Source organism: Dermacentor variabilis, chromosome 4 (genome assembly GCF_050947875.1).
Source record: "Dermacentor variabilis isolate Ectoservices chromosome 4, ASM5094787v1, whole genome shotgun sequence".
Classification (NCBI taxonomy): domain Eukaryota; kingdom Metazoa; phylum Arthropoda; class Arachnida; order Ixodida; family Ixodidae; genus Dermacentor; species Dermacentor variabilis.
Genome location: NC_134571.1, coordinates 216,044,232 through 216,065,161, shown reverse-complemented (window position 1 = coordinate 216,065,161; position 20,930 = coordinate 216,044,232). Strand labels below are relative to the sequence as shown.

Sequence of the window (20,930 nt, the reverse complement as noted above, 5' to 3'; positions counted from 1 at the left end):
ATGAACAGCAGGTTGCCATTATCCCTCAAGAGAAAAGTTTATAACAGCTGTCTCTTACCATCACTCACGTACGGGGCAGAAACCTGGAGGCTTACCAATAGGGTTCTACTTAAATTGAGGACGACGCAACGAGCTATGGAAAGAAGAATGATAGGTGTAACGTTAAGGGATAAGAAAAGAGCAGATTGGGTGAGGGAACAAACGCGACTTAATGATATCTTGGTTGAAATAAAAAAAGTGAAATGGGCATGGGCAGGACACGTAATGAGGAGGGAAGATAACCGATGGTCATTAAGAGTTACGGAATGGATTCGAAGGGAAGGGAAGCGTAGCAGAGGGCGGCAGAAAGTTAGGTGGGCGGATGAGATTAAGAAGTTTGCAGGGACAACGTGGCCACAATTAGTACATGATCGGGGTACTGGGAGAAGTATGGGAGAGGCCTTTGCCCTGCAGTGGGCGTAACCAGGCTGATGATGATGATATTGCTACGGAACAGCCGCCACAGTGTGGCTGCACTGAGGATGACGAACACGACGTGTGTGCCGGCTTGATATAGCGTCGCCATTTTGGCCTCCGTGAGCTTCCCTCTAAATAAATTGTAAATATTATTCCGCTTCAGCTTCACGTAACATTAATTTGGTGGAGGTGGAGGTTCCCCGTACCCTTCATGGAGCTTCGCAGCGGTCGCAACGGCGACAATGCAACTTCGGCTCCTGCTGGCGGCACTTCATCTACGCAAGCGTCTCCGCCTGCAGCCCCGCCCTACGTCGCCGTTTCCCCACCTAGGGATCCAGGTGTTTTCAACGGAGTCGGCAGTCCTGATGTTGACGACTGGCTCCGCTTATACGAACGTGTCAGCACCAGTCACAGGTGGGATCCGACTATTATGCTTGCCAACGTACTTTTCTACCTCAACGGAGCTCCATTGGCGTGGTTCCACACTAACGAAGAGGAGATCTCGAGCTGTGATCTCTTCAAAGACAAGCTACGCGACCTTTTTGGCCATCCGTTAGTCGACAAGTCAACGCTAAGAAAGCCCTTGCCACACGTGTACAGACGTCGACCGAGTCCTACGTTTCGTACATTTTCGACGTCTTGGCGCTTTGTGCCAAGGCTGACCCGAACATGACTGAAGACGATAAGGTTAATCACGTCCTCAAAGGCATTGCTGACGACGCCTTCAATTTACTGGTGTTTACGAACGTCACCAGCATCGATACCATCCTCAAGGAGTGCCGCCGTCTCGAGCATGCTAAAAACCGCCGGGTATCCCAGCAGATCACGCGACTTGCCAACACAGCTGCTACGTCATCCTGTGAGGACCTTTTCCACCAGCCGTCGCGATTTGACAACTTGACCCGCACCATTCATCGTGAGGGCGAAGCGGCACAACCTGCGGCCCCTTCATTCCCGTTACCTGATCATTCTCTGGTGACAATCTCCTTGATCCAGCCCGTCGTCCGTCAAGAGTTGTCCAACGTCGGCCTGCAATCCATTCGTTCCGTACGCTCGGAACCTTTGTCTCCACGCACGTGCCCACCGCGCTCTTCTTACTCCTCTTATGGACAGCGCAGCCCCTCCGAATGGCGACGCTATATCACGGCACACACGGCGTCTTCGTCCTCCTCAGTGCAGCCACATTGTGGCGGCTGTTCCGTATAATATATATATATATATATATTACTGAAGAAGAATGAGCAGTAGGCACTGCTTAGAGAAAGACGACGACAACGAGTGCTTGGAAGCCTTGTGCCTGTGTCGCCGAAGCTCTGTGTCCTCTCGCTGCGGTGCTCTGCTATCTGAGCGTTTTTAGCAACCGAACTATAACGCCTCTTGACAATATATATATATATATATATATATATATATATATATATATGTGTGTGTGTGTGTGTGTGTGTGTGTGTGTGTGTGTGTGTGTGTGTGTGCCTCCACTCCATATTTTTGGTGCAGCTAGGCTAGTTTGCCATCATACGGTGCATTGTGACCTCGCATATCTGAAGTTCCCGTGAAGGCGCATATGGAGATGTAGATCCGCATCAATGACCAATTCAAGAAGTTAACTGAGTAAGGGTGATAAAATAGGAGAACAAATAAAATAGTAGCCAAACTAGCAAATTCGCATATACGGGTGATCTCCGTTAGTGAAAACCATTCGGGAAGAGGCAGAACGAAAGCGTTCCCAGCCTCCCGTCATGTGTAAGGTGGTATTGGCAATTTGGCGTTTTAATTCTTGTCTGCTAAAGGAAGGGAGATTCGGAAATCACTTTCGTGTAGTTTCGAAACGCGTTGTTACAAATATCCGAAAGGTGAGATATTCTACACTCAGTGTCGTAGTTTCTCCTTTTACATTGTCTATCGCAGCGCGCAAATGAAGCGAAGTCGGGATAAATTTTATGGGCTTCCACATTTGTAACTTCTCATAGAATTTGTTACAAGATATCGACTAAGTCACAGAATAAAGAAAGAAGGCAGGCATAAATAAACGTCAAAAGAAAAAAGAACAGGAAGAACAAGAAAGCAATACCGGTCGTTCTATACACAGCAGACTTGTCATGGCAGGAAAATGAGTACCAAACGCCACCGTGTTGCAGTTGTATGGATTTCTTCAACAATAACGAAATCATGTTTTGAGACCGTGGGATTTAGCTGTAAAAGTCAGCTGTTACGACTAAGTGGTTTCCGATACCCAAACGTTCTGATGTTTGCTTGTAGCACAGTAGCAAAAGAGCTCAACCACACAAGCGGCAACAGCTGTCTGAAAAAAAAAAGCGCAATAAATTTTCTACGGAACCATACGTGCATGGTCTTTCGCATCGGCTCAGGAATGAAAAGGTTCGAAGTCGACATCGTTTTTTTTTTCTTTTTTGAACGAACTCCGACACATTTGTTCTGGCCGAAACAAACACTTCTAAATGGCTGCGTTGCTTATAGTCAAATTTGTGCAATAAATTGCAACAATTCATTGTTTCATTGTTTCATGTGAAGTGAGTGTTGTTTATCGGTACCGTAACGACCGCGAAATCACTTTCGCAGCGCAGATGGACCGTTGGCCCAACACCAGATTACCTGGGCATAAAAATGTCACTGAGCGAAAACGCCTTGCTAGCTCTTCTTCCATGTAAACTTTCGACATTGTGGGTACAGGCATATGCTTGAAAGAACTAAAATTTTCTACCGCAGTAAGTGTAGGCATTCAAGGATTGAGCCATACCATTTAAAAAAAGGAAAGCATGCTGACACGAGTGTTGCGTTTTTTTTTCTGGTGCTCCGTGAAAAAAGGGAGTGGGAAATGCGAAAAGAAAGTCGGATGTTGGAAGTTAGGCAGAAGGAGAATTATGTTTGGACGCTTAGTTTTCGCACCTTGGTGGGTGATTAACAGGTAGTACTGTGTTTGTTTTCGCATTATGGCACATGTATATTCTTTATCTTCTCCCAGTTCAGTTGCAAGTCAGCGTGTGTGTTCTCTTTCAGCGCCCTTTTCATACCTAGTGCGCCGGGGTGGAACGAATGTTCGACGCTCTTTCGAAAATGTCATGCTCGGACGAGCACCGTCTATGTCTAACACATTTAGTTCGCCGTTAAGATGAACAATTCGCCCTGTCATAATATCCACTCACTCGTGCGAACAATGACAGCAGATCTAAACGCGCAGCTCATTCTGGCTTGATTTTTCTTCGTGGTTGTAATTCATTGAGCGGATATTAGATTTGCAATCTTCCAAATTTCCCGCACTGCGGGAATAGAAGTTAGCACGCGATGGCGAGATTATGTGCCGAAAATACGTTCTAACTTTCATTAGCAAGACGCTGCTACAGAGAGAACAAAAGCTCCAGTCTAGCTTGTCATGCAGAGACTGACGGAAATTAACCTCGCCCTCTTTCCTGAGGATAGGCGGCACCAGTTAAGCTTCCGTTGTCAGTGGTCGCCGGCGCCGCACATAGTCGTTACTGCCATGAAATTAAAACCGGGCGCGCTGTCGAACACGGACAAAGCTGCAATATCAAAACGTTTTCCAACTCTGTAGGCAGAAGCTTTTACTTGGGGCGAAGCTGAATACTTAGGAACGGAAAAAAACAGAACCGCGCCGTCTGTTCGCTTTAATTATTCTGTCGTGGGAATTTAAATTGGGGATTCAACAGATCCGGCTTCAGGCGGCCCCGAGGGACATGCGACGTTCCCTGCCACACCTGCATTATACGCTAGCACCCCCGTCTATCTGTATGCCGGAACTTCAGTAAAGATTTGTTCTTGTCATTTTGCTCGTAGTGCAGTCAAGCGACGCTAACCAGGTTCCTAGTACAACAGACTGGAGGGAAAGCTCCAGAAACCACCCGTGATTTGCCGTAATCTCGTCTGCGTTCTCCTGGGTCATTTCAGAGCTGCGTGCGCACAGCCGGAACTCATTACCTCACTTCCCCGCCGCCGCACTTTGCTGTCGGTGTTCCCCGATATCCCCTTGTTTGCTGGCTTACCTAATCACCTGTAAGTTGCGCGTATGAGCACTAAAAGCAAGGTTATCGGAGTTGTACCAATAATACCTCGCAATGTATAGGCGTGACTGAGGCGTGGAAAACACCGCATTATTTTCGCGCAGTTAGCAGCAGTCTGAGTGGTTCAAGCATGATGCACGAAATTTTAACGATTACTCGGGCTCAGATAAATGACTCATGTTTAGAAATTACTTTGTGCGCGATAATGTTGTAGAGTTTTCCCTTCAGTTCCCTGCTTTGTTAGTTTCGTCACCTCAATCAACATTTATGCATTCGTTTACTTATAATTGCTGTTATTTGCAACACTTTACCTCGCCCGGACGAAAACAAGTATCCCGTTCGAGTCTTGCGCTCCAGAAACATCTCTTGTCAAACCATTATTGATTGCTCCAACTTTCTGCCAACCTCTGGATCAATTAGCTTGCCTCAAAGGCATTTCGTACGACACGCCCACTCCGCGTACCAGAGCGCCAAACGTGTCCAAGTTTCGTCCCGGATGGTTCGTCATGGCGCCACGCGTGCTCTAGAAAGGTCGCAGAGAAATTAAAAAGGTTCGGCGAAGAAAAAAAAATGAACCTATGGCATGCGGCGCGCAGAGGTAGCCGCTGTGGCCACGGTTTATTTAGACGCGCCAACCATGATACCGCGGGATCTGAGGGGCGGCTGATGCCGCAGCCGCTCAGGTCGACAGCGCTAGCCTATTCGCGCACTACATGCACGTGAGCCGTCTACACACGCCGCTACAGGGCCTCCCTCCTGGTGCGATGTGCGATTAAACTATGTGCCAAAGGAGTGCGCATTGGCCGGTTCTTGGCGCGTGTCCAGAGTCCAGAACGTTCAGGGAAACAACGCTAAAGACGGTGTCGTCGGACAGCATGCAATGGCGGTAGTGGCGTTAATTCGTAGTGTCGTTGGTAGCGGCAGTGGGAGTCGTTGGTAGTGTCGGGTTCCGCAATCCGAGAGAAATGTTTCGGGCAGTACCGGCAGCGTAGGTCATGAGGGAGGCACCAGCACAGTGATACCATAGTGTGAAATCAAGACCTGCCGCAGGTTCTCGTAGATGCCCGGGCCTCTAGAAGTCGCAGCTCCGAAATATGACTCTCCGGCAGCTCACGACTTGCGTGGACATAGCACAAGCGTTGGTCAGTCACTTTGTTGACGTAGACGTGATTCATGAGTTGAAGAAACCAGGTTGCAGAGCTGGCTTCTCCAAATTTCATCAGGCCATGCAACCGCGGGAGGTGCGAGCACGGAACATCGGAACATTCGCCTGCTGCTGCTTGCGGTGAAATCTCGAATCCCGATAGCATCAGGGTTGCGGTGGTAGCTGAAGGCATCGCGAAGGCTGTACTTGTGGCGTTAACGGGCCTGCCAGGGTGAAACTTGCGTCTAGTGGAGCCGGTGGCAGTAAGGTGATGAGTGAGCTAGGTGCCCCCGAACGGATTGCGGACAGCTTGCAGGAACATCCAAGGAACGAGAGCGGCGGGCCGTAGTATCGTCGCAAGCACTTACGTTGAGCTCAGTGAATTCTTTGAAAAGAGCCGTCGCGCAGCTGCCTTTTAGCTGGCTGACGGACCGAGCAGAGGTTTCGTGCTGGAGCCGGTGCGTGCTCACGATCGGCACTGTGGGGGCACAGGCGATGCGGGACGACAACGCGCGGAAGGTTAGAGACCTGATAAACCCGACATGTCCTATGTCACGAGGCGCAATCAAACGACATAAAAGCTACAGTAAACAAAAAAGCAAGAAATGACTGTTAATCCTTGTTAGTACGCCAAAAATTATATTTGAAGAGATATTTCAGTGTCATGAAGCACCATAGAAGAACGACGTACACACCCTGCTCCCTTTATCTCTTGGGCCTCTACAACTTCTCTTGTTCGATCTTTTTCCGTATAAAGGACTGTTGCATTTTCAAACTTGGGTGTGCATTTACCTTGTGAAATGCAGTCTCTTACGTGCATTGCAACGTGTGTGTGCGAAATCCCTGTTGTGGAACTCGAATGCTCCTTAACTCGCGGAACACATTCTGTGGCAATGAAGGGAATGCTACAGGCGCGTAGCAGCTTCACATGTCTTACGGCACCAAGTAATCAGCCAGCGTTTGACAGTGATTTTGCTTACTCGGAACAAACGCTGAATCGACGCAGCTTCACGTGCGACGATTTCGCGTTTGCCCAGATGCGGAAAGGAAAAATCGCAAAATACGTAAACTTTTACATTCAGTGGTGTGTTTCATCTTACTTAACAGTTGCTAATAAGGTGGTGTTTATGTTCTCTTCTCCAGCGTAAACTAACGTGGATGAAAACATGGGACTCTTTTCGGAAACGCTCTCACTTAACGCGCTTTGCTTCCGTAGCGTTCACTTCATTGCCGCAGAAAATTGTCCGCGAGTATAGTGTTAAGCCGGCCAGTTTGGCCTACATACGAGACGAGCACAGAATACACCATCGAAGTTAAGCACGAAACGACAATGTTTGGATGATTAATACTACAACCAGATTGATTGCTTGCATCTGTAGTGCAGGTGCTCGATCTTTCACTACGCCTGCGCACGGCTGAACAAATGGTGGCGAGCTTGTTCTTCGCAGAGAAAACGACAGTCACGCCATAGCGAAACGCTAACTTTTGCAACCTATGCGACAAGCAGTGGACATAGGCGATCAAGGCCAGATTTTTCTTCTTAGTCCGCCTAGCTTCGTGTACAATCTTTTTCAGTCCCTATTTATTTATTCTTTGGAGCAATTTTTTCGTCGACGTAGATATGACGGCCTCTGGGAACCCCGCCATTGGGACCCGGGTTACTTCCCTGACACGCTATTGCCTCCATTGTGGTAGCACAATTTCAACAAATCGTTCCATAGGCTAGACACAGCAATACCATTCTTGATCAGCTTGAAGTGGCTGGGACGAAAGTTCGGGATTGGATTTTTGGATCTGCACTGCTACTTCCAGCACACATGGTCAGTCTGGAAGTATAACTGCATGTCCAAAAACTGAATGCTAGAGTCCCTTGCCGTTTCACACATGCATTTCAACCCCATTCATTGCTCCTTGAAAAGTTTCAATATGTTCACCATCTGCAGAGAGCACTCACTTCCCTGAACACGAATCAGGTAATCGTCAGCGTACCGAAGAATTTGCCGACCGACACCACACGTTTTTCTCAACTGCCCTGTCTGCCTTAGACAAGATATGTGGCTCATTATTGGTGCAAGCTGTGACCCTATACATACTACAGATCTCTGGCCAAGAACATTGCCGTCCCAGGCGACAAGCGTGAAACGCAAATAAAGACCTAACAACTCAGAAAGGCCTCAATAGAAATAACAGAGGCGTTACAAAAAAGCCACTCGTCATTATCGACAACGATGCACTCCTGAACACTTTTTAACAATGGTTCATGTGGAATCGAGTAATATCGGTCCTCAACGTCGATGCTGAAAGCAGTACAGCCCTGTGGGTTCTGCTTGGCTGGATAGTCAACAAGTGTACTGGAACTAGGAATCGCAATAGGGCCGGTGACTTGAAGTTAGTCCACCTGCTTCTGGAGGCATCTAGAACGGCATAACACCATAAATCGGGTTGGGAACAATCGCACGGAACGGCATGGACAGCTTGTGCGTTTTCACAGTGAAGGCTCTTTGACTTCGGCTCACAGGCGAGATAAATTGAGGTCTTTCAAAAGCGCGACAGCCCGCCGTTTGTGACGAGTGTTGGCTCTGCGAAGAACGCCACCAATGTTCGGCGTGCGCAGGCGTAGTCAAAGATCGAGCAGATGTACTGCCTATGTAAGCAATCGGTATGTTTGCAGTGTTAATTATGCAAGCATTTGCGCTTCATGCTCAACTCCTGTGGCGCACTTTGTGCCTTTCTCGTGCGGGAAAACATATGGAGGCTAAATTGGCCGATGTCTTAATACTAGCCTGAAGGAGCATTCGAATTCCACAAAAAGGATTGCGCACACACATCTGTCAATGCACGTAAGAGACTGCAATTCATAAGGTAAATGCGTGCCTAAGTTTGAAAATACTACATTTCTTTATAAGCACAAAGACTGAAGAGCAAGAGAAGTTGTAGAGGCCCACGAGATAGAGAAAAAGGAGGCACGGTGTGTCAGTCATGCTTGTATAGCGCTTCGTGACACGGGAACATCTTTTCTAGATACAACCTAACACGTCGCAATTAATAGTCGTCTTTTTCTTTTTTTGTCTATTTTTGCTTTTATGTCGTTTGATGACGTTTGATGGCATAGGACATACCGGGTTTATGAGGCCTCTAGTCTTTCGAATAAACATTAAGTTGCAACTGGCGCCGTGTCCTGTCTTTTCTTGTGCCTTAGCTTGTGCTTCAGTTGTTGGAACTTTTAATTTAGCCGACCTCGTAGAAGTCGGGCCCTGAGGGTGGCAACTCGAGCCTGGGACCTTGTTAATACGGAAGGGGCTTTCTAGCTGGATGAACTAGATATCCAGCATGTCGATGTTGAATTCCCGGACGCCCTATAACTGCGAGGCGGGTGCCAGACCGCGTTAGGCCACGTCACTGTGGACTTGGTAGAGTCGGTGCATTGACGCTGGCATGGCTGGGCTCACCAATTTGTGGGAGGCGGCGCGAAAGAGACCCAGCTTACTCCAATCGGTAATTGCGTAGGAGCACATTCAATACACTTCTTGCTTTCACGGTGTTTTTCGTTGAAAATTTATTATGGTATTTCAACACGTTAGTGCGTGTAACTACAATGGCTTAATCGCATTGTATACCTGCAAGTTTCCTTATATTAGTTTGATTGAGCTCAGGCCTCAGTGTAACCGTATGGTTACTTCGCATATATTGCTCGTATGTTTGAGATATGGTTTCTGAGCTGAGTTCGGGGATTTCACGTGCCCCAGCCACGATTTGATAGAGGCACGCTGTAGGGGAGGTTTTCCGGAATAATTTTGACCACCACGTCTTTACTGCACCCCGAACGCACAGGTCTCGCAATTCGCCCCCCGTCGAATTGCGACCACTTCGGCCGGGATTCAATCCCGCGACCTCGGGCTTGGCAGCGCAACTCCTTAGCCGCTAAGCAAGCGAGCCGCGAGTTACGGCTTTTATTTTAGAAAACTCTTTACAAGGCCTCCAGCTAACATTAACCAAGGTTCAAAAATAGTCGCTTGCGCCAGAGGACGACACGAACTGAAGCATGATGCTGGCCACTTTTTGCAGCAAATCACACAATTGTTGCGATATCTTTAGTTCGACCATTCGTCAAGATTATTTGATAAACTACGTCACCCCTATATACAGAGATAGATGTATAACATTGAAATTCTGGAGCATTCCAGGAGATGTCCCAATAAGCAGTATTTAGGCGTGTGCTGATTGAACCATCACTTTTTACATGTCGTAGAAGAATCGCACGAAGAAATATAAAAATAAACACGCGACAACGCGCTTGGACACCAGGATCACCGTGCTCTGAAATGTCAGAATGATATTCAACAGCGGCATTGAATTTATCGTTAGCGCCAGTTAGAGCTGAACTGTAATACGGGGCAAAGGGACTTGCCCTTGTCGTGTCAGACACTGTCGCGTGTTTCAGTTCGGGTGTTCAGAGGGAGCTTTAGCTTGGGACCAACTTCAATTCCTCCTATTCAAATACGTGTAAAACGCCGAAATGTTTTTCATGACACAACCGCTGAAGTGATTAGAACTAAATTTATTGCATTTTTGAAAGACAGGTAAATTCTTGTGACTCTCAGATGCAAAATATTACTTCAGGTGAAATGTTTTATTGCCCGGAATTTGGCAGCTTCCAAAAATATTCAAGCGCGAAATTTACAAATTTGAAAGTCTACACCAAAAACAGATATGGCCTTTCTAAAGATTTCACCTGTTACTGCCCCAAAAGTGGTTACATTTAATATGTGAATTTAGAGCTTATCTCATCATAAATCCACAACAGATTTAATTAAACATGGTGCTTTGCTTACCGAGAAAGATGGTCTTTCCATACCAATTTATTTAGATAGAAGACCTGGAGCTAAACCCCTTTGTTCCTGTAACGAGTCCGGTTTAATGAATTCCTTTCCCACTTGATTTCCCGCCAGTAGACTCAACGACTCTTGCTGATCTGGACCTCTGACCGGTTTATGCTTCTTTCCGCTTTATTAATTGAAAGCTTTATCTCGGGTGACTCCTGTCTTAATACAACTTCGTTGTCGGCAACAACTGCACCAATTTTGATAGGCTTGCTGCATTAAAATAAATTCAAGTCAACTCAATCTAGAAAGCAGAATGTTTTCATGAAAGGCGTAACTTTTTAATCAATATTGTCTAAAATCACAACACAAGAAAAAGAAAGAACAAAGAAAAATAACGCACTCAGGTTTCAACTCTGTACCTTAGCACTAAAATATAATATCACATTTATGTGAACTGCGCCTGGTAAGACATCTAAAGTAGACTAAATTTACGTACTATAGGCCACTCTGAAATGCGCCCCTAATTTTTCAGTAGGACTTGCGCACAAACTTCCTAAACGTTACAACCATTTCGCGGAAGCTGTAAACTCATATACCCAATTTGTCCGCCTGATATGCCCTAAAAGCAGCGCATTACAGAGCGACAATATCTGTTTTTCGCAGAGGGTTACAGTTTAGTGAGCTTCTGGCTTGATTATTTTGAAAACTCTCTGAACAAAACTTGGGATCCTAAACAGAAATTTTGCTTCCTTGAGTCACTAGAGTTTATTTTTTCTCTGAAATGCAAGAAATTCCATTCACATTCCTCCAGCAGCTTTTCTATAACAGCGTTTGTGCGTTTTTCATGCTTTTCATGCATTTGAGTAGGAGAATCGTAGTTAGTTCCAAGTTGAAGCTTCAGCTCGCCTTCAATTTCAAACGTGCCATGCATACATGAAACATGTTTGACCCAGCGCGCTGCTGCTGAGAACGTGGCAGGGCAGTGACTCTTCTGTCCACATTTGTTTTCCTTTGCTTAACCATTTCTACAATTCAGGTAAGCTTAACAATGAATACAATAAGGAGCATTGCCAACCTCTGTCTAGGTGACGCTGTAAAAATAAAAATTCGTGCTATCATACGTTTGCACAATCCAATGAATGAATGAGCCTGAACTTTTCTCTACAGCAGGGATACCGAAGGCCTCGCAGGTTTCTGTGGCACAGGGTTTACTGAAAAGGGGTCGTGCAGACAGCAGCACTGAAAATGAACAGGCGGAAAATAAACGAAATATTCCGGTTGTGCCCTGTTTACATAAAACGCCGTGTTTTAAAGAAATGGCTATTGCGGTGTATGCAAGAGCTGTTTTTTCTGCCCAACATAATCTTGAAAACGACGTCGGTTGATAAACCGGCGCCGTAAAACTGCGCTTGATTGTTGAAACACACATCGAAACTGTTTTCTCGATTTTGAAGCGGCACTGGCGTATGAACTGCCATTATTGTACGGCAGGAATTATGAAGGCGAATCAGAAAGTGTTTGCCCCCATCATTTTTATTTAGCCAAAATAAGATACATAAAGGTAATTACAAATCTTAATACTATTCTACGTACCTTACACTATTTTTCCACATAGTCCCCAGACGGGTTGAGACGTTTGCCCCACCGCAGCACTAAATTTGATGTGTCCCTGTAGTAGAATCCGTCCGGCTGACTTCGTCCGAACGATCATTGTAATGCAAGTCTTCACGGCCTTTTGCAAACTCACAACACCACCAACTCACACTTCCCAAAGTGGCACACCTTTCCCCTTGCGCGAGATGCATTTCCCTGTGGATTTCCATGGGCATTCGTGCGTTGCTGCATAGAAAACGAATCACAATTCGTTGCTCGCGCGCCGTGGACGTGTGAAGCACAGCCGCTATCTTGAACAACTGACAACAGCGCCGTGCCGGGGAGCTACCGGCAGGCCTCGTCCATTTGTAGCCCCGATAAATCGAGCAGTTGGCGGCCGTGATCCGCGTTATGTACCATTAAAACTTATGTGGAACTGTTGGGGCGACGTCGTTGTTGGCAGCGGCTTTGTCGATGCTTTCGACGGGATTTGCACCAAATGCCGCATTCTCCATCGTGGTTATGTGCCACGTTTCTTACTCATCATCGTCATTGTTCTCTGTGAAACGCACACAATGTGATCCTCGTACGCTGCAGTATTGCTTGTTCTGGCCTCCGAAATACCAGCACCGAGGATACCACCCAGAGCCTGCGTGCAGCGCAATAACCATTTGCCTGTCGCTATTACTGCGCCTTAGCGCAGTAGTTTTCGCGCCCAACTACCAAATGCATATCGTGGCAGCCGTCAAGGATTTCTAACCTATTAGTGCTGGCTATGGGCAAAGTATTTTGTTTTCCTCCACAGTAAAGCGGTGTTGAACCTGGGGATCCCTTAAGAAAATATGAAATGAGTTTCACATGAAAGTCTGATGAGTTTTGACATCACAGCCATTATACTTTCCGATGAGTTTCTTCGGAATTTTCTGATGTATTCCTAATGTAATTTTAAAACATATTGGTCACCGTCTTTTTGTAGAATTCTTGATGAGCGTTTTTCTTGTGAGCATGAAATGTCTTCCTAATGTGCGCTGTAAAGCAGTTTTCTTGTGGCTTTCTCATGTCTTCCTAATGAATCTCTACTGAGCTTATACATTACACTGCTGGTGCTCATAGCACTCCTATAAAAAATTGGCCACCACGTGTAGTAACATTTTCTCATGCGTCCCAATGGCAGTCAGAGTCAGACCTTATTTAAATGTTACCTGTGCCTGACTGTGTTTGGTGCTTGATATATGCAGTCTGTATGTATGTATGTATGTCCAGCGAAGGTGCAGCACTTTTGACAATATGTGCATGGGCCCTACATATGCTGCATGTTAGACATTACTCAACGAAAAAAATTTAACAAAAACATTTATTGGGCATATCAATGCTTCCTTAAATGCACAAGGAGGTTAAATGAAAGGAAAACACAGTATCAGTCTGGTTACGGATGTGATATTTTCCTTTCATTTAATCTCGCTACTTATCATTGAGGAGAGGCTGCTCTTGAGGTTGGGTGTCGCCATCTTGAAGTCAGTGCACGTGTACCCTGCATGGTACAAAGGACAGAAAATTAACAAAATTTGTCAACCAACCGCAAGAAATACACACTGTATCACTTGCTGCAGAATGATCTGGAGATTTTATAGCTAGTTCTGCGAAAAAATGATGTGGTGTCGGTTCGCACAATGTTGTTGAGGAACCACTGTGCGGCCTTTGGGTGCAGCAGTAACTACAGTAAGCAGAAATTGCTCTTGGCTGTACAAATGTGCAACGTGGATCAGCTGTGGCGTGTGTACATGTCGTGAACCACTTCAGCTATATCGGCGTCCACTTGACAAAGGATAGCAGTGTCTGTGGATTACTAGCGTGAATTAGAAAATCTCACTAATTACTTGGCATAGAAATGAGCGTAGGAATGTTTGTGTACGGGCAACCCAATGCACCCCAGAGGCATCCAAGTGCCAGTCGTTATAGAATATTTGCATCAGCTACCGGCACAGTTCTCATACATTCCAAGCCTACTATGTCATGCCTGTGTTGGCCTCCTGTATGATGGCATATATCCCATTCAAGAAAGACACCATACCATGTCTGGGGTATTTTATCGTTTACACTCGAGCGCTTCTTTCAGAGGGAGGGCACAAATTGAAAAACAAATGCGTAATGCGTAGAAGCATGATAAACAAGCTTGCATAAACAGAATTTAATAAATATGCATGGTGGTTGCTATCCCACGTCATTAGAGAGTATTCCTCTTTGTCATGCAATCTAATGAGCGTTGACTGACACACGTCCCAATGTGGTATTCCTCACTGATTTTGTTGTATCAATTTGTTGCCATAGGCGAACGAAACAGATAAACAATCTAAATCCAGTGCACACCTTGTCGTGTCAATGCATGGTCAAATAGGACGAGCACACTGGTCCTTCGAGTGAATTATGGTGCTCTCCTAGGCGCATGCTGAGGCACCGGCTAGTCAGCGTGCCCGATGTACATTGGACCAAATATGCGCGTGATCAAAAGAATAGCCTACACTACACTTGACAGATAGGAGACAAATTTTGGGTATCTTCAACTAAGCAAGCCTCCAATGCCTGGGTGCCTTTGTCAATTCACTCGTGGAGGACAATGCACATATATTTGCAGCAAAAATAAATTACGCAGCATATGCACAACAGTCATGTTGTATGGTCTCCCTTCCCTCGCTCCGTAAATTTTTTCCTGAAAAGTTACATGAACTGATTGAATTGAAAATTGAATTGAGAAAGGCAAGGAGGGAAGCGAGGCCTGCTTGGTTAAAGGCAGCACCAAATTTATCCAGTATGTATCCGAGGCACTGTACTTTATTTTTTTCACATGTGGTCAAATGTACATAGCGCAGACTGGCTGATGCCTAAATATGTACCTATGAGATCACCATATTTAACTCAAAAGACCAGTATGCTCGTCCGAGTTGGCCACACATATCCGCAATGGGGCTTCAGGCCAGATTAGGAATGTATACCTGTTTTCATCCATCGCTGAAAATTGGCAAAAGAAATCAGTCAGGCACACCACATAAATAAAAATAAGTGTTAGCCAGCCCCATTATCAATGCATGAAGAAAGGCATCCTTTGTAGATTACAAGGGATAGAAATTAGTCTGTGCCTATTCACTTACTTCTTTTTATGCGAACACCGTTTATCATGATTTTATGCCTTTGTATTAAAACTTCTTGCATCCCTCTCAAATTAACCGGTGCACAACACAAGCGCACATCCAGTGCTATTTTTTTAATCCTTCCATCAACTTAAACAGTCAGTTGTTAGCCAAGGTCATGTTGCATGGTCTCCCTTCCCTCGCTGCGTAAATTTCGTCCTGAAAAGTTACATGAACTGATTGACAAATTCAAAAGGCACTACAAGTTTCGTCGAGTGGACACAGCTGGTTCTCGGAAATGCACAAAAGCAGTGATGGGTATCTGTTGGCATCGTGTAGGGTGTGCAAACTAGCTGTGAGATTGCTGCAGTAGACACACTCACAACTGCTACTATGCCTATTAGCATGAATAGGGGTAGCTTGCAAAAAAAAGAATATGAAGGAAGTGAGAGAAAAAATAGCAAGCTTACCAGAAAACACCTCACTACTTGAGTAACTGCAGCACAATGAATACTGGCCTTCCTATTTGATTTCAAGAAATTCAAGTTCATCAAATGTGTATTTGCCAGTGGCAGTTATTCTGAGAACAAGACAGGCATAATTGTAAACATCAGTGGTAAACGATTGTATGCACACTGCGTGCTTAGACCTGTGACATATATGGCACACTACACTTCGAATTCTTACATGGACAAAAACAGCATATGTGTGTATCATAAGCAGAAAGGAAAATAGGGAAATATATGCTACAGCATAGGAAACAGTTCCAAACATATAAAACCAAAATAAAAAAGAAAAATACTGTGTAATATGCAAAAATAAAATGGACTTGCAGCCAAAGGATTGAAGCGAGAAAAATACTAAACGTCAGGACATGCGAGGTGTAGTTTTAAAAGAACAAGATAACGTGTGCACAATGTCTACAAACACAAATAAGCAGCAAGTGGAATAAAGTTGCATAAATATTTAGCCTTTTTAGCAAGATGCATTAAGTAATATGTCGATACACTTATCCACCAATGATACCGAGATCCTACTTTTGTGAATACGTACACTTAAAGCATACCTGACATGTCCATCCAGATTACACGCCGTGCTGCTGCAGCCATGGTCACGGGTTATGTGGACACTGTTGTGGGTCATGGCTTCACCACTACAAAGAGAATTCTGTGTTAACCTATAGCTGTGGCACAATAAGACTATCACATCGTGAACACATGCAAGGCGCATGTTAAAACAGTCACGAAAACAATGCCTGCACTGGTTGAGGGTGGCAACAGAGCATGAAGTTGAAGTCACTGATGAATGTAACGATTCACATTGTCATGTCATGTTCAACAAGGCAAAATTTCACACGCAGCAGCAGCAGCGCATTAAAAGAATGTTTGTTTGGATAACAATTCCAGAGTTTCTTTCATCACTCTAAGTAACTATCCCTTGTAACGTTTTGTTACGTCAAAGTTATGGCAGCACCTCTTCAAAACAAACCTGCACCAGTAGCACGTTGTGATTGCTTACATTTTTTCCCTAATACTGCTCGTAAAGTGGAAACCTTGTAAGCAGAGATTATCTACAACGTCGAATCACTTATAAGCGAGGAAACGTCATTGCAGTAGGAATCGGTCAAGAGGTAGATGAGTCGTTATCATGCAGCTTCAGCAGAAAAGCGGGAGCTCACGCACAAGCGCGCATAGTGAACACGATTATTTCCGAACGTAATCTTTCTGATCAGAAGAAAACGCTTATCAAGATTTTCAATTCCGCATTATGGCAAAAAATTCGCGCAATTAAACTCTGACACCCAGCAAGCATCGGCATAGGTTTAACTGTTGTCGTGGGAGTTCTCTTTCCTACGTTTGCAAGGCACCCTATGCCCACACGAGAAGCAAGCAGAACACGTGTGTAGTTAGCAAGCTCGGTTACTCACCTTTTGAGTGGCACGACGCGATCGAAAAGCACACTCGAAGTTTCCGGTGCTTCGATGTTGCTCCCTGCATACATGCCTGTGCGCAGTGGACGAGCAGTGGCACGCTAACCATACGCATTATTTCTTTGCGACGTTCACTCAACTTTCCACGACAACCAGAGACTAAGGGAACGCACTCCACGGCATGAGCATCGTTGGTCCACATTTGGCTCGCGCGCCACGCACACGGCGAGTTTGCAGCGAGACACAAGCTGTCTGTGGCACCTATGCGCACGCGAACTAAGTCACAATTCGTTACACCAAACGTGAAAACACACGATCAAACAAGCATATGGTGGTTGCAGCTAGCACGCCCGACCGATTCGTAATCAGAGCGACAGGCTGATTGGATTGGATTGAATTGGAAACGGGGCGGTGGGTGGCACCACCAACAGGTCGGTTTGGGCCAGCCAATGCCTCGGCCAGCGTCATCTGACGATTTGTGCGGCTGCCTAATTGCGCATAGCTGTTGCAAGACAAACAGAACCACACATAAGTCTATATTGAAGCTATAGCTTGGCATAGAAAGACATTCTATAATGAATTTTCAATTTGAATCGCTTCTGCTATTTGCAGCCAGCAAAAGCATGACCTTCGAGATCTGAAAGTGTGATCCCTATAGAAAGCCGTTGCTGTGACGTTATTCGAACGATTTGCACTTCGGTTACCTCTCTTAAAACCCGTGAATTACGCATTTCACTCCTTCCCGTGCTACCTGCGCCATCACTTCAATTTAAACATCTTCCTGCTGTCGTTAACATCAACTATATAGCCCCAGAAATCGTTGACGCCATCGCCGAGGGACACATGTGCAGTGTGCGATGTTTCAGTGCCCGTTGCAACAGTGTCATACGGAAAGCATCAAACATGCTCCTGTGGCGCCGCTTACACCGCTGTTGTCCGTATCTTGCTTTCGTGTTAGTGTGTTTAATGTGCGCGGGCTGCACTCGTGTCGCTCGTTCCTTCTGTGTTGATCGTGCTACCCACGAAGATTCCTCGAAAAACCCACATGTCTCGGCAGCGTGCATTTGTCCTATGTGCTATATGCCAGAAATGTGCGCTGGCGTACGATGTGCTTGCAATCAAGTACTAAAGTGCGTTCCAGCAAATAGACGCTGCCGCTTACGCGCGGTTATCCTTGTCATGATCATGTCAATCTGCACAATTGTCGGTTTGCCACTTAAAGACAAGTAACACATCCGAGAAATCAAACTGTTCAGAACAAGGCATACGCTATAGGTTTGCACTGTTTACCAAATGTGATAACGGGGTAACACGAACTTAGAGTGCTCTTTAAAAAGAAAAGAAAATGACGTCCCTGTTTTGTGCCTAGCCCTGATAAATCGGAAGCGTTTCCAGAGTACTCGGCGCTCCCACGGTGTGTTATATCGTTTTCTTCATTTTTGTCTCTTAGACTGCCCCAACGATGAATCGGATCCACTCCCACCAAAGGCCAAGGGTTCGAGTTTCTTAATTAACTACATCCGAATTAACGGTTCCTTAATTAATATCGTCTTCATTAACGCCAATGGTCATGAGTTCGACTCCCACCAATAGTCATGGGTCCGAGTGCTTTCATCAACTATATCTTAATTAACAGTACATTAATTAGCATCGCCTTCATTAGCGACAGAAGATCATGGGTTCGAGTGCTTTCATTAACTATATATTATTTAAATATGCCGTAATTAACATAACCTTTAACAACAAAGGCCGTGGGTTCGAGTGCCTTAACTGACTGTATTAATTAACATTACCTTAATTAACATAGCCTTCATTAACAAGAAAAGTCGCTGGTTCGATTCCCACCCAAGGTACTGGGTGCGAGTGACTTAATTGCTAGAGCATAATTAACTGTACATTAATTAGCACCGTTTTCATTAACAAAGGTCGTGTGTTCGAGTGCCTCAAATAACTGTATCTTAGCTGTGCATCAATTAACATCGCCTTCATTAACACCGAAGATCGTGGGTTCGAGCGCCTTATGACTATATCCTAATTAACATTACGTTAATTAACATCACCTTCATTAACAAAAAAGGTCGTGGGTTCGACTCCTACACAAGGTAATGTGTTCGAGTGACTTAATTCCTAGGCCGTAATTAACCGTGCCTTAATTAGCATCGTCTTCATTAACAAATGTCGTGGATTCGAGTGCCTCAAATAACTGTATCTTAAGTGCGCCTTAATTAACATCGCCTTCGACCAAAGGTCGTGGGTACGAGTGTCTTAATTATCGACAGAATAATTACCTGCGCCTTAATTAACATATTAACAAGCTTCGTCTTCCACTAAGGATCGTACGTGGGTTCGAGTGCGTTAATGAACTATATCTTCAATAACTGTCATAATAACGGTGCCCTAATCAACACCAAAGGCCGTGGGTTCGTCGTCCTAAATACCGCCAAAGGTAGTGGGTTCGACTCCCATGAAAGGTTGAGAGTTTGTAACCATTTTGTACATCGAGTGCTCACGCCGAGAATGCCGGATTTTCCGGCTCATGAGCCATTTATTGCTATCGCATTACAAAGAATTTTTCACGACATGGCATCGACACATTCATATATGGTGTACTTTGACAGTAGCAATAACTCAAAAAAGTTGTATGGTTCTCTCATCAGAAATAATAAGGTGCATTGTCATTTGAGTCTCTGATGTACTTGTGACGCCAAAAAACATTAGACGATGTATTTCTTATGAATGTCTGGTGTCACATGAGCAAAACATAACGTCGTCTACACAAACTCATCGTTCATTTTCATAAGGGATGACAATGCTGCCTGACTGCGACAATGTGACATCAATGTCGTCGCTAGCTCATTACGATGGACAGAACTACGCACAAGGAAAACCAAGTTTACAGCATTTAACTGCTATTCCAGCCATAAAAAGAAAAGAAAAGAAAAAAGTGCAAGTGGGTGTCCATGCAGTTGTGGTACACCTAGCTATCTCGTGGCGCTGCCCTTCTTTTCATATACACTTGTCTTAAAACACTGTCGGTTCAATTAGATTATCCGCATATGCACACAGACATCAATTAGAGCTGGATCATTTGTTTTCAGCATAAAATTTACACGTCCTTTGTTTGACCGCGGATGCAGAATTACGAAACGTATGGGGTTCGCTTCGACAACAAAACGTATTGGTCCTTTAGTGAGCCACTGATGCAGGAACAATAAATATTGCTTTTCCCGCTAATCGTCCTGCCGGTAAGTTCATTACCGTTTTTTTACCCAGCTGGAAGGCAAATAAAGCATAGTATGGCGCCAGGGCACTCAAGAGAATAAATCAATAGGCACCATAGAATAAACGATCCGCGCCATGGCACGTGAAATAATATCACAAGTGTCGTCGGCTCAGTGTCGATATTAGCTTCTGATTTTTCCCCCTATTTGCGGTGCTTGTTGTGAGTGCGTACGAATCTTTTCATCTCTCGATCGCCTTTCCACACACAATGTGCACCGCCTCTGGGGCTGTCAACGAAAGCGTCCACAAGCAAGAAACTATGAAGTTGAAAGTCTGGTTTTCTGCGGCCCCTCAATCGTTGAGATCGCTATGCGTATTTCTTCCACTGGTAGTGCTTCACGTTTTGCAGCCGTCGTTTCTCCTTCTTTATCTCGTCGTCAAACGACGAGACGAAGATAAAACTAAACCGACTTCGCGCGCCATGCGGCATCAATCTCGAAAGACGCCTCGGGGGAACCATGTCGCTTGCGTTCCCGAGTCTCGCTCGACGCCAGTCCCTCCTTGCTTTTCCTCGCCAGGGGAGAGCCGTGGGGGAGAGAA

The 20,930-nt window shown here is 45.3% G+C and overlaps 1 protein-coding gene across 9 annotated transcripts in view; it reads left to right on the top strand.

Moving 5' to 3' along the window:
- Positions 1 to 20,930, top strand: part of LOC142580110 (FMRFamide receptor-like) — a 1,221,375-nt gene that overhangs the window by 1,142,945 nt on the left and 57,500 nt on the right. The window lies entirely within an intron of this gene.